The sequence below is a fragment of the Rana temporaria genome, chromosome 4, assembly GCF_905171775.1.
Source record: "Rana temporaria chromosome 4, aRanTem1.1, whole genome shotgun sequence".
NCBI lineage: Eukaryota > Metazoa > Chordata > Amphibia > Anura > Ranidae > Rana > Rana temporaria.
In genome coordinates, this window is record NC_053492.1 from 120,780,173 (window position 1) to 120,793,874 (window position 13,702).

The 13,702-nt window shown below is 44.1% G+C and overlaps 1 protein-coding gene across 2 annotated transcripts in view; it reads right to left on the reverse strand.

Moving 5' to 3' along the window:
* The window catches only part of KLHL24 (kelch like family member 24), a 118,040-nt gene extending 106,030 nt beyond the window's left edge, over positions 1 to 12,010 (reverse strand). The window contains exon 1 of one of the 2 annotated variants that reach the window (XM_040348974.1): positions 11,779 to 12,010. The gene's annotated coding sequence lies outside the window, so the exon portion shown is untranslated. The remainder of the gene's footprint in view (positions 1 to 11,778) is intronic. The other variant, XM_040348975.1, reaches the window with a different exon arrangement.
* Positions 12,011 to 13,702: the final 1,692 nt, after the last annotated feature.

A 13,702-nucleotide genomic window follows, 5' to 3' on the forward strand; every position in this document is an offset into this window, starting at 1 on the left:
CCTACCTACTACTGACCTCTGTACACTGCCCTACCTACTACTGACCTCTGTACACTGCCCTAATTACTACTCACCTCTGTACACTGCCCTAATTACTACTCACCTCTGTACATTGCCCTAATTACTACTCACCTCTGTACATTGCCCTATCAACTACTGACCTCTGTACACTGCCCTACCTACTACTGACCTCTGTACACTGCCCTAATTACTACTCACCTCTGTACACTGCCCTAATTACTACTCACCTCTGTACATTGCCCTAATTACTACTCACCTCTGTACATTGCCCTATCAACTACTGACCTCTGTACACTACCCTACATACTACTGACTACTGACCTCTGTACACTGCCCTAACTACTACTGACTGTACACTGCCCTACATACTACTGAACTATGTACACTACCCTACATACTACTCACCTCTGTACACTGCCCTAACTACTACTGACCTCTGTACACTGCCCTACATACTACTGACCTCTGCCCTAACTACTACTGAGCTCTGTGCATTTACCTAACTTCTACTGACCTCTATACGCAGCCCTAACTACTACTGACCTCTGTACACGGCCCTACCTACTACTGACCTCTGTATACTGCCCTACCTACTACTGACCTCTGTACACTGCCCTACCTACTACTGACCTCTGTACACTGCATTACCTACTACTGACCTCTGTACACTACCCTACCTACTACTGACCAATGTACACTACCCTACATACTACTTACCCCTTGCAAGTTAACTGAAAAAAAAAAAGGCTGCGGCATCCTGGCGATCTTTGCTGTTTTCCATGCTGTCATGGTAGATCCACACCTCTCAAAGCTTGCCTATCCCTGCTCTAGACCATGTTCAAAATCAGCAGTACTGCTTCCTAAATTTGGGCTTTTTGCAAGTCATTTCCTCTCTGACCAACAACTGATGATATCACATCTAATCCATACCTATGAGTACAGTATTTTCAATCAGTAACACATGACTGGCAGCCTTACATACAGTAAAAATATCAGTACAAAACAGACAACAGAGTACATATGTGTATCGCAGCATTTCTCAACCTTTTTACCCCAAAGGAACCCTTGAAGTAATTTTCAGGTGTCATCAGGGCTGGACTGGGACAGAAATTTGGCCCTGGACTTCATCCAGACTGGCCCACTTTGACAGGTCTCTCCCATGGCGGCCGGGCAACTCCCGCACCCCCCCTCCCCCCGGCCACCCAAGCCCCCTATCCCAGCTTCACTAGCCACTAGCCGTTCTACTTTATTAGAGTAGAACGGCTGGTACTGGTACTCTTATAGGCAGTACCAGTGGGGAAGCTAGACATTATTTCACCCGAATCAGTTCGGTGCCCCCCTTATGGGACAAGATTAGGCAGAAGTGAGAAACTCCCAGGCCATAGCTGTTGAGTCAGCTCTGTACCCTGATGTGCCGGGCTCTGTGCCCTGATGTGCCGGGCTCTGTGCCCTGATGTGCTGGGCTCTGCGCCCTGATGTGCCGTGTCCTGTGCCCTGTCGTGCCGTGTCCTGTGCCCTGTCGTGCCAGGCTCTGTACCCTGATGTGCGCTGTGCCCTGTGCCCTGTACCCTAATGTGCTGGGCTTTGTGACCTAATGTGCTGTGCCCTGATGGTGAGTGGTCAGTGTGCAGTGGTCAGTGTGCAGTGTAGTGGTCAGGGTTAATGCATCCACTGACACCAGTGCTGGGGGTAAAAATGCGTCCACTTACAGCAGTGCTGGTGGTAATAATGCGCTCGCTGACACCAGTGCTGTTGTTTTTGAAGTTTGAAAGTTTGCATGCGACCCCCCCATGGCATATGAAAACTTTTCTTGTGGACCTCAGGTAATTTGAGTTTGAGACCCCTGCTATAATCTGATAAGTAGGCGAAGATTATGCGGAGTGGGTGGAGCTTCGGGGAAGTGAGTGTGGTAATTAATTAATAGCTGTGCTGCAAAGTGTCCCTGGAATTTTTTTTCAAATGTTGGCAACTATGCAATGTTGCTGCAGCAGAATGCTACAATGCTTGTCAGTGTAGCTCTAAATATCTGGAATTATGTTGGTAGCTACATTGGATAAAATGAGTAGCTACAACAAAGGCAATGAGATCACAATAACGCGTCAGGATGGACATAGAAACAGTGAAGTCTTGCAAGTGATGCACCCAATACAAACACTGCATGTAAACGCACATGGTGAGACTAATTTACTAAAGGAATCAAAGGCTGTTCACTTACCGAGTTCTCACTTACCTTAGTGATTAAGAAGAGGCTGTGTTCACTTAAATCACCTTATCATGTGCAGGAAAATTCATTTTTTGTAATTTCCTTTGAACATAATTGGGTTTTCAATGTGAACCTAGCTTCACCCTATTTATTAAGAAAGGTGATTGGTACTTACTAAATGAACAGTGTCTACTCCTTTAGTAGAAGATGAACTTCATTATTATTATTATTATATTTTTTTACATTCTTTTCTTACCTTGTTCACTGAGTTGTCCTTATGAACATTTTTGCATAGTTACATTGGACCATCTGGGACCAGTGCAAGTTTGTATGTGTCAAACCTGGCCAATCCCCCTGGAGAGTGGAAATCACTGTCTACTACTGATTTACTACAGTGGTCATTGGCTCCAGGTCCTATCCTGAGCTGCTGCCCTGATGCTTAGTAGTAGGAGGTTGCTTGCTTGGTAAAGGTGCTATTCAGAGAACACTTTGCATTGAACAGGTAGAGATTATGACACCATAACCCTACCTCTACACCTCATGCAATCAACACGTTTGAATTCATTGAGAAAGTTGCATTCACTGACCTTTGGACTCGGATGCTAGTGGCAATCATTGTAGCAGCAGTGCCTACTACAGTGATTTTCAGCTTCCATGAGAAACAGCCAGATATGGCACATGCGTACTTACATTGGTCCAAGCTAGACAAATGTAACTAAGCAAAAATCTCCATACATAAACAGATAAAGAAAAAAAAACATAAACCCAGAAATTCCAGGATTCCGTGTTGTAATCTGCTACTCCACCACACACCAGGTCCTGTGCCACCATTTCCTTTGTGATGCTATCAGGAGCCAGCTGTCTTTTCTAGGTTCTTGCAATGTGCTACCATTCATGCACAATGTGTGGTAGATGGCCCCAAAGCCTCTTGTGATGTGTGATGTGAGTAGAGAACGCATGCAGCATGGCTGTGGTATTCTCGCCTAGGTGAAAAATCCGCAAGTATGGGCCAGCTGATTAAAAAAAAATACTTGTATTCTCATTTCTAGAGGTCAAGAATACCCTGACAACCCTTATGATCCATGAATAGCTGTCTAGCGTCCTCCACGACTCTCAGGCTAAATTCCTTAAAGGGGTTGTAAAGGTTCGTTTTTTATTTTCCAAATAGGTTACTTGTTGGTTCACTTACTTTTTTCTTCGATTTCCCTTGTAAATGTTTTTTTTCTTTGTTTTCTTTGTCTGATTTTCACTCTTCCTGTTTCTCCTCAGTAAGGTGTTCAGTAAGCTGTTCTAAATGACTTTCCACTGCTCGGATGATGGTGGAAAGCTTACTGAGGAGAAACAGGAAGTGAGAAATTTAAACAAAGGAAAAAAACATTTAGAAGGGAAATGGAAGGAAAAGATAAGTGAACCAACAATGCACTAGCTTAAAAGAACCAATTTAGAAAATAAAAGACGAACCTTTACAACCCCTTTAAGGTATGGGCCCCGTGGTGGTCCTATACACTCCCTAGTTTGCACCCGTCTAGTCTAGGGCTCTAAATTTAATTTGACTTCACTTCCACCCTGAGGGTCCCTCCTTTCTTTTTCTCACTTCCTGTTTCTGGGCTTTTTGCTCGCTGTTCTGTTCTATCCCTCCTCCTCTGTTGTGCGTGTTTTCTGTTTTTGTGTTTGTTTCTTTGTTTTGTTTTTTTCATTATTTTTTATTTTTTTTATTATTATATATTTTATTTTATTTTTTTGTTCTTTTTTCCCCCCGTTTTGCGGACAATTCCGCCCCCCCCTTATCTGCCTTGGCCCCTGGGTCTCAAGTCTCAGGCATAAGGCACTGACCCCCGGGCCTGGCTGGAGGGACGGTGGTAGTTTATAATTAATTCCCTTATAGTATATGTACTTTATCATGTACTTTTATGTGTACTTATGTTTCATGTCTATATCCCCTGCGTGGGAACTTGTTGTCTGTTTTCCCTTTTTTTATATTTCAATAAAAATATTGTACCAGAAAAAAAAATACTTGTATTTGTGATTCTGAAAGAAACAAGGATTGGAGTAATAGTATAGAAAGCTAAAGAAGAGGGTGAAGGTCTGTGTGCGATGTGATGCAACCCATTCTAGGAAAAGCATCACACAGACAAGCTTTCCTTTAGAGTCAAGCCTCGTACACACGACCGAGGAACTCGACGGGCGAAACACATCGTTTTCCTCATCGAGTTCCTTGTTAGGCTGTCGAGGAACTAGACAAGGCAAGTTTCTCCATTCCCATCGAGGAAATAGAGAACATGCTCTCTTTTTGGCTCGTTGAGTTTCTCGAGAGTTTCCTCAACGAAAATGTACACACGACCGGTTTCCTCGGCAAAAAAAATATCTCCCAGAAAGTTTCTTGCTGGTTTTTGCTGAGAAACTCGTGTGTACGAGGCTTAAGATATCATGAGCAAAAGACCACTAAAATATTCTTAAGAGTATGCTGTGAAGACAACAGGAACAACAGTTACTTCAGGAAGTGACAGGTGATGATCACTTTGAGACCAGGCAGATTTAGCAATTGTTTTTAAAACCTGATCATTTATGGGTAGTTTTAGCTGAATATGCAGTATTTTTCCTTGCATGTCTTTCAATAGATGAGGCTCAAGAAATACCAAGACATCACTTATCCTGTACTCTTCAGTACTCTTCGTTAGGGAGATTCAGCCTCTTTATTTGTACTGTTTACCATTATCGTTCAAAGTGAAAGTGAAAGAAAATCCCACATTTTGGGTTGTCCCCAGAAAAGTAATAGTGGGGAACTCTTCCAATGGGGACACTGGTTCAAAGTAAAGTTCAAAATACTGACAACAACATTCAAAGTCACCCACAACTCTGCCCCCAGCTACATAACAGCTACATAACAGCTACATAACAGCCTCACCTCAAAATACCAACCAAATCATTCTCTTAAAAAAAGAAGGGGGTGCCTGGGTCCACCACAATTAAATCTACAATTTACGGGAGTAATAGTACATTAAGTATTCAAAACTCTTTCACAAGGGGGCCCAAGGGATGCAGTTGAGGTAGACCCAAATCGCATAAACAGAATAAGAGAATATAGTTGTCTCAAGTGGGTATACCAAAACACTTTGGATGAATACAAAAAGACTGTTACTAATTAATAAAGTATTTTTGTATTCATCCAAAGTGTTTTGGTATACCCACTTGAGAGAACTATATTTTCTCTTTCTTGTTTGTTCAAATCATTCTCTTTGCTCCTCCCCAGACCTCCTGCTCTCTAACTTCCTTGTCTCCTCCTCCCATGCTCACCTCCAGGACTTTTCTAGAGCCTCTTCCATCCTCTGGAACTCCCTACCCTAATCTGTCTGACTATATCCTGCTCTGTCTGCCTTCAGGCAATACCTGAAAACTCATCACTTCAGGGATGCCTATCCTTTTACCTTCTGCATCAGCTCATCCCTAACAGGTATTACCTTTTGTATCACTTGAGCCGCCCTTTTATATTGTAAGTTTTCATGAGCAGAGCCTTCTGATTCCTCCCCGTGTTCACCTGTTTAGTAACTGTGCTGTCTACTCTCATTTTGTAAAGCACTGCACAAACTGTTGGCGCTATATAAATTATTTGTGGTAATAATAAACATAATGGGCCAGATTCACGAATAATTGCGGCCGTGTAACGTAACCCGTTTACGTTACACCGCCGCAAGTTTTCAGTGTAAGTGCCTGATCCTCAAAGCACTTACCTGGAAACTTGCGGCGGTGTAACGTAAAGTCGTCCAGCGCAAGCCCGCCCAATTCAAATGGGGCGGGCACCATTTAAATTAGGCGCGCTCCCACGCCGGACGTTCTGCGCATGCTCCGTTCGCAATCTTCCCGACGTGCTTTGCGCGAACTTACGGCGGCCCGACGTGTTTGTGAATGGCGACATGCGTAACGTACTTACGCCGGGAAAAAAAAATTCAAAAGCGATGCGGGAACGACGGGCATCAGTGGCGGTTCGTCCATAGAGGGCGCTGGAGCGCCGCCCCCTCTGGCTCTCACCGCCACTGAGTGAAATAACATAGATTCATGCATTGCACGAATCTATGTTATTTTCGCCGCTGCCGATGTTATTCAGATGGTCGGCGCTCAATGTCCGGCCATCTGAATAACGCCAGCTGGTTGGCTGTAGGGAAATGTCTATCAAAGCCAACGGCTCTGATAGGCTTTCCCAATACAGCCCGGAAGCTTATTCTCGGAGCGCACAGACTGTACGCCCCTTGAATAAGATGACAGGCGTCTCAGCCAATCACGTTGGCCGGTTCTGGCTACCTGTAACCTGATTGGCTGAGACGCCTGTCAGTCATCGAGGGCGAGAGAAGACATCGTGGGACGTGGATGCCTGACTCCAGTAAAGGTAAGTGCCGGGGGGACGCAATTTACAGGGCAAAGTGGGGACAATTGGCACAGCGGCGACCATTAAAGGGCACAGTGGCTGCGTTTAATGGCATGGCACAGTGGTGACAATGGATGGCACAGTGGCTGCGTTTAATGGCATGGCACAGTGGTGACAATGTATGGCACAGGGGCTGCGTTTAATGGCATGGCACAGTGGTGACAATGTATGGCACAGGGGCTGCGTTTAATGGCATGGCACAGTGGTGACAATGGATGGCACAGTGACTGCGTTTAATGGCATGGCACAGTGGTGACAATGTATGGCACAGTGGCCGCGTTTAATGGCATGGCACAGTGGTGACAATGTATGGCACAGTGGTGACAATGGATGGCACAGTGGCTGCGTTTAATGGCATGGCACAGTGGTGACAATGTATGGCACAGTGGCTGCGTTTAATGGCATGGCACAGTGGTGACAATGGATGGCACAGTGGCTGCGTTTAATGGCATGGCACAGTGGTGACAATGTATGGCACAGGGGCTGCGTTTAATGGCATGGCACAGTGGTGACAATGTATGGCACAGGGGCTGCGTTTAATGGCATGGCACAGTGGTGCGAATTGATGGCACAGTGGTGCGAATTGATGGCACAGTGACTGCGTTTAATGGCATGGCATTGATGGCACAGTGGCTGCATTTGATGGCATGTAACAGTGGCTGCAATTGGGCACAGTGAGACTGCAATTTTTTTTTTCCTTTGCGCCCCCCCAAAAATTTTGAGCACCAGCCGCCACTGACGGGCATACTCCAACATGGTGGAGTAATTTTACACCATGTTAATAGCACACCTAACTTTGCGACGGGAAAAAAAGACTTGCGCCAACGTAACGACGGGAAAAACCTTTGTGGATCGCCGTAAATCCTCATTTGCATACCCGACGCTGGAATACGACGCAAACTCCCCCCAGCAGCGGCCAAAGTATTGCATCCTAAGATCCGACGGTGTAAGTCAATTACATCTGTCGGATCTTAGGGCTATCTATGCGGAACTGATTCTATGAATCAGCCGCATAGATACAAGAAGAGATACGACGGTGTATCAGGAGATACGCCGTCGTATCTGTTCTGTGAATCTGGCCCAATAATCCTAAAGAATAACTGACACCAGTATTTAATTTGAGCCACTGTGTGAGACGAATGTAGAAGATTAGGAAAAAATGTACCTAATAGTAAATACAGTAAATATAATAGTAGTATAGTCTGTGCGAGCTCACATCAGGATTCAAAATATATTCCCAGTACATAAAGATACCATTAGCTGCTCATAGATCTTTAATGCTGCAGTACTAAATACGTCAGTTTCTCTATATAACAGGATGACTTTGTTCTTAAAATTGCACAGCTAGTACAAACACAGTCTGCACACGGATCTACATTATCGAGACATGACAACCATAAATAACATCAGATGAAGTTCACCAAGGTGCCTTAGGCGGGTTAAGAAATAAATAGCCCAAACTAAAGTTACGAAATCATGCCCTCCCCTCTGATGCAAGAAGCTGGAACACAATGTAAATAAACACTGGAATCTGGCGAACGTGATTGGACTGAGCTAAACTCTGCCCCCCTGTGATTGGACTGAGCTAAACTCTGCCCCTTTTAAAGCAGCTGTTTGTGTACAGGTGAGCGAGGACAGGTGAGCAGAATTTACATCACACTTCTAAAGAACAACTTCCTTTTCAGAGACGGTTTGTTCCCCAGAGGATAGAAGAGCTCTCTATTGTTATGGCTGTCACATGGTGTTCACAGGCACCTGCTCAGGCCTAAATATGGGGAGACACACACGCATATGAATATATAAATACATATATACATATATATATATATATGCACACATACATACAGTGTATATATATATATATATATATATATATACATGCATACAATATATACCCATACACACAGTATATATATATATATATATATATATATATATATATATATATATATATATATATATATATATATGTACTGTATGTATGCATGTGTGTGTATGTGTATATATATATATATACACACATACATAGATTTTATATATATATATATATATATATATATATATATATATATACATACATACAGTATATATGAATTGTATATAGCTATAGATAAATATATATATATATCACTACACACATGCACCTAAATCCTCCAACCGTTAGATACATAGCACAAACATATGTTAGTGGATCACTCACATGGCCATACACCACCATGATCAGCGTATTTCTGCAGTGGGTACATCCAGGTGTTATACGCCTTGAGCAATAACATGTGGACAGTGTCAACCTGTGATGGATTTGTACGACATTTTTCTGTCCTCAGGAGATTGGAAACCCCTGGCTGTACCCACTGCAGCAGAAATACGCTGATCTGGGTGGTGTATGGCCTTGGGCCTTAAAACTTATATTTAATCAATAAAGTAACAAAAACACAAAGGGCCCATTTATACTGTTGCATTTTAACGTGAGAGTTGCAGCATACTAAACCACATACGTCCAATTGCTCAAAGTAGAAATAGTTCCCATAGCAGTGATTTTTTTTTTAATGACGTGTCCATTTTTTTGGCATTTAAGGGTCAATTCACACTAGAATGGATAGCGCTCCAGCAGATAGGTAGGGGGCAGTGTGGTGCATGATTCAGCTCATCACACGCAGCTCCTTTTTTTTTTTTCTGTACACTTCATTTAGGCGGCATGATGTGCTGCACTGTTGTACAGTGGCAAGTGATTCTGTATATATATATATATATATATATATATATATATATATATATATATATACATATATATATATATATATATATATATGTATATGTATATATATATACATATACACACCCTAACAATTTTTTACATAAAATTGGGGAACACATTTCTCATAATTGATCCACCACTATATGCCCTGGAGGCATTCCTTAACCACTTAAGGACCGCCTAACGACGATATACGTCGGCAGAATGGCACGTATAAAGCCCAGCGGTGGGCGCTCCCGTGACCCGGTCCAAAGCTCCGTGACCTCGGCCGCGGGACTCGCGGACCCGATCGCCGCTACAGTCCTGCGATCGGTCCCCTTAGCTGAAGAACGGGGAGAGCCAGGTGTAAACACGCCTTCCCCGTTCTTCACTTTGGCGCTGTTGTCGATCGAGTGATCCCTTTTATAGGGGGACACAATCGATGACGTCACACCTACAGCCACACCCCCCTACAGTTGTAAACACACTTCAGGGAACACATAACCCCTTCAGCGCCCCCCTGTGGTTAACTCCCAAACTGCAACTGTCATTTTTACAATAAACAATGCATTTAAAATGGATTTTTTGCTGTGAAAATGACAATGGTCCCAAAAATGTGTCAAAATTGTCCGAAGTGTCCGCCATAATGTCGCAGTCATGAAAAAAATCGCTGATCGCCGCCATTAGTAGTAAAAAAAATAAAATAAATAAAAATGCAATAAAACTATCCCCTATTTTGTAAACGCTATAAATTTTGCGCAAACCAATCGATAAACGCTTATTGCGATTTTTATTACCAGAAATAGGTAGAAGAATACGTATCGGCCTAAACTGAGGAAAAAAAATGTTTATATATGTTTTTGGAGGATATTTATTATAGCAAAAAGTAAAAAATATTGCATTTTTTTCAAAATTGTCACTCTATTTTTGTTTATAGCGCAAAAAATAAAAACCGCAGAGGTGATCAAATACCACCAAAAGAAAGCTCTTTTTGTGGGAAAAAAAGGACGCCAATTTTGTTTGGGAGCCACGTCGCACGACCACGTAATTGTCTGTTAAAGCGACGCAGTGCCAAATCGCAAAAAGGGCCTGGTCTTTTACCTGCATTTTGGTCCGGGTCTTAAATGGTTAAACAGATTAATATTGGAATAGTATTCAAGCTACACTGTCTCTAAGGTTGGAATTAACTTTTTTTTTTTTTGGACAGAGTAGGGAAGTGTTTGGTCCTCTGTCATGTATTTATTGCTGTCTGTGTCTCCACTGGGTAGATTCATCCTCTTATTTGTACTGGTGACCACTGCCACAGAGAAAAAAGGGAGAGATGAAGTTGTCGCCAGAACAATAGGTGAGCGGAAACCTTCCAAAGGGGACACTTGTCTCACAGGGGAATTCCCCTCACTTTGGGAAATTTCCTCTAATTCTTGTTGGGACAGGAAGTGGAAGAAAAACAACTTCACCCTTCCTGTCTTTATCCAACACAAAAACTGTCTATACCCACACACTATATAATAGCATACATCTGTAAATAGTAACTGTCTCCAATGATGGTAAGGTCCAATCAGAAGTCAGGCAGATCTTCCTGGGTAGTGCTGTCAGAGTCCAGTGTCCTGGGTTAACCCCTTGTGTCCTGTGTGTAGTGTGTGTCCTGAGTGTAGTGTGTGTCCTGTGTGTAGTGTGTGTCCTGTGTGTAGTGTGTGTCCTGTATGTAGTGTGTGTCCTGAGTGTAGTGTGTGTCCTGAGTGTAGTGTGTGTCCTGTGTGTAGTGTGTGTCCTGTGTGTAGTGTGTGTCCTGAGTGTTGTGTGTGTCCTGTGTGTGTCCTGTGTGTACTGTGTGTCCTGAGTGTAGTGTGTGTCCTGTGTGTAGTGTGTGTCCTGTGTGTAGTGTGTGTCCTGAGTGTAGTGTGTGTCCTGAGTGTAGTGTGTGTCCTGAGTGTAGTATGTGTCCTGTGTGTGTCCTGTGTGTAGTGTGTGTGTCCTGTGTGTAGTGTGTGTCTTGTGTGTAGTGTGTGTCTTGTGTGTGTCTTGTGTGTAGTGTGTGTCTTGTGTGTAGTGTGTGTCCTGTGTGTAGTGTGTGCCCAGTCCAGGGATCAGGGAAGGAAATGATCATACAGTTGTGTAGATTGTTTTCCTTTCAGTTGTGTTCTATTTATCTCCCCGGATCCTCTGTACACATAACACACACACACAGCATTTCTATACAATGTCCAGACATGTCACACAATAATGACAACGTGACTAGAAGTATCTGAGAGGTACAGAGACACCTCTGTCTGCACCTTGGCAGGGAACTTTCTATCTGAGTTTTATGAAAGTTATTACATGACATGTAAACTGAATACAGACAGAGACATGAGAGGAATGTATACAATAATAATATTAGTAGTGGTGTGCACTCACCTCATGGACAGAGGACAGAGTGGGGGTTGTAGTCAGTGGGGGGTCACAGTGGGGTTCAGTGTCTTCTCACACACAGTGATTGCAGAATCTGCTCTCCTGGAAAACAAAGAACACTGAACACATGACTCCTCACATCCAAAACATATGACGTTTCTGCTCTCCGCCAATCACAGCTCGCTGGGCATGCCGGTGTTAACTGCAAAATGATACTCTCTCCTCCAGTGCCGTGCACGCTCCCTGCGCGTGCTCAGCGACCCTTCTCCCCAGAAGGCGTGCACTGTGCGCGTTCACAATCTCTGGCTGGTGATGTGACTGATGTCCCCTTCATGACAGGCAGAACCTTCCATTAACCCCTTCATTACAGGCAGAACCTTCCATTAACTCCCTCATGACAGGCAGACCCTTCCATTAACCCCTTCATTACAGGCAGAACCTTCCATTAACTCCCTCATGACAGGCAGACCCTTCCATTAACCCCTTCATGACAGGCAGACCCTTCCATTAACCCCTTCATGACAAACAGAGCCTTCCATTAAAGCGGTTGTAAACCTTAAATTTGCACTTTTACCTACAGGTAAGCCTATAACAAGGCTTACCTGTAGGTAAAAAGAATATATTCTAAACCTGTACGGTTTAGGAGATATTCCCCTCGCAATGCGGGCGGCGCATGCGCAGGGGGGATCCACGGCGGAAGATCCGCCAGCCGCCGGACCTTGCCGATTTTAAATCTCCCGCGCGCATGCGCGGGAGTGACGTCATCGCCGCTCCAGCCAATCACAGCGCTGGAGCGGCGCCGCTCCAGCCAATCAGAGCGCTGGAGCGGCGATACCCGGAAGACACGCCGGAGCAAGATGACATCTCGCTCGGCGTGAACCAGGTAAGTGTTGTTCACCTCGTTTTGAGGTAAGTATTTCATAATCAGCTATTATGCGGTGCATACTAGCTGATTATGCATTTTGCCTTGCAGGTAAAAAAAAAAAAAAAATTATATATGCGGTTTACAACCGCTTTAACTCCTTCATTACATGCTGGCCCTTCCATTAACCCCTTCATTACAGGCTGGCCCTTCCATTAACCCCTTCATGACAGGCTGGCCCTTCCATTAACCCCTTCATGACAGGCAGACCCCTTCCATTAACTCCTTTATGACAGGCAGACCCTTCCATTAACTCCTTCATTACAGGCAAGACCTTTCATTAACCCCTTCATTACAGGCAGAGCCTTCCATTAACACCTTCATTATGACAGGCAAACCCTTCCATTAACCCCTTCATGAGAGGCAGAGCCTTCTATTAACCCCTTCACGACAGGCAGAGCCTTCCATTAACCCCTCCATGACAGGCAGAGCCTTCCATTAACCCCTTCATGATAGGCAGAGCCTTCCATTAACCCTTCATGACAGACAGACCTCCCATTAACCCCTTCATTACAAGCAGGGCCTTCCATTAACCCCTTAATTGCAGGCAGACCCCTTCCATTAACCCCTTCATTACAGGCAGGCCCTTCCATTAATCCCATTATGACAGACAGACCCCTTCCATTAACACCTTCATTACAGGCAGAGCCTTTCATTAACCGCCTCATTACAGGCAGAAACTTCCATTAACCCCTTCATGACAGGCAGAGCCTTCCATTAACCCCTTCATGACAGGCAGAGCCTTCCATTAACCCCTTAATTACAGGCAGAACCTTCCATTAACCCATTCATGACAGGCAGAGCCTTCTATTAACCCCTTCATTACAGGCAGAACCTTCCATTAACCCCTTCATGACAGGCAGAGCCTTCCATTAACCTCTTCATTACAGGCAGAACTATCCATTAACTCCTTCATTACAGACAGAGCCTTCCATTAACCCCTTCATGACAGGCAGAGCCTTCCATTAAGCCCTTCATTACAGGCAGACCCTTCCATTAACCCCTTCA